Source organism: Lampris incognitus, chromosome 2 (assembly GCF_029633865.1).
Source record: "Lampris incognitus isolate fLamInc1 chromosome 2, fLamInc1.hap2, whole genome shotgun sequence".
NCBI classification, from domain to species: domain Eukaryota; kingdom Metazoa; phylum Chordata; class Actinopteri; order Lampriformes; family Lampridae; genus Lampris; species Lampris incognitus.
Window position 1 is genome coordinate 52,102,683 of NC_079212.1, and position 1,449 is coordinate 52,104,131.

Sequence of the window (1,449 nt, forward strand, 5' to 3'; positions counted from 1 at the left end):
TTGCTTGAACAGCGAGCGTTTATTTTTTTACTAAGCGTAGCTAGAAGTTTCAGTTAGCCTGCTAGCATTAGCATCGAGCCAAGACGATGGCTTCCAATATTCCGCCGCCGGAGCCCATGAAGATGACTGGGGATCTTCACAGCAACTGGGCTCGCTTTCTATCAGAGTTTGAGGATTATGTGCTTGCGACCGGGATCGACAAGGCAGAGAAGCCGGTGCAGGCAGCGACGCTCCGGAGGCTATTGGGGAAGGAATGCCTCCATGTTTACGTGCACAACCTGGGACTCAGCGGAAGAGCAGAAAGACGCCGGAGCGATACTCGACAAACTGGGGGAATACTTCACACCTACCAAAAACGTCATCTTTGAGAGGTATGTTTTTGGCAACCTTAAACAAGAGGAAGGAGAACCTGTGGATGCTTTTGTCACGAGACTGAGAGAAAAGCCTGCCACATGTGAATATGGAGCTATAAGAGACGAGCTTATAAGGGACAGGCTTGTTCTTGGAACAACTGATGAGGGCTCCAGACGACGCATGCTGAGAGAAAAGGAGCTTAAGCTGGAGGGAGCTATTGACATTTGCCGTGCAGCGGAGGTGTTGGACAATAAGTTAAAATCCATGTCACTTAGCAGCTCTGTGACTGCGGAGAGCATCAATGTAGCACATGGACAGCGACCAGGACGGAGACCTACCAGCAGGCCATCCGAGCCCACCAACACATTTGCACAGCCACAGAGAGACACAGGTGAATGCAAGTACTGTGGCACACCGCACAGACGGGGGCGAGACCTGTGCCCCGCATTTGGAAAGTCATGTCGCTTGTGTGGCACTGCTAATCACTTTGCCAAAGTATGCATGAAAAGAGGCCAGCAAGCACGTCAGTTGAACGCTGTGGATGACCCGCCGCTAAGGGACCCGGAGGACAGCGACCGCGATGAGAGGGATGTGTACACGGCTGAGAGCGTGGGGGCTGTGAACACTCAAAGGAAAAAGTGGTTTGTAAACCTGCCACTGCACAGAGGGGTCCAGAGGTGCCAGCTTGACTCTGGAGCCACCTGCAACGTGATGAGCTTGAAAGACAAGATGAGACTGGCGCCTAGAGTGCCTCTTCAGAAAAGTCTCACCAGGCTGAGACTCTACAACAGTGAGTGGATGAGCTCAATGGGCGTGTACAGCACACAGTGTGTCATCAGGGGCAAGACGCACAGACTGGACTTTGAGGTCGTGCGCACCAGCCAGAAGCCCTTGCTTTCAGGGGAGACATGCGAGAGACTTGGCTTGATACGCTTCACCATTCCCGAAGAGCTGAATAAAGTGGAGCACTGCAAGACAGGTGAGCTAACCAAAGGCTGTCTCATTAACACTTACAATGACGTGTTCACCAGCCCAGTCGAGTCACTGCCGGGTGATGTTCACTTCTAATGTTCTTATTCAGTGGGCTTGTGGATG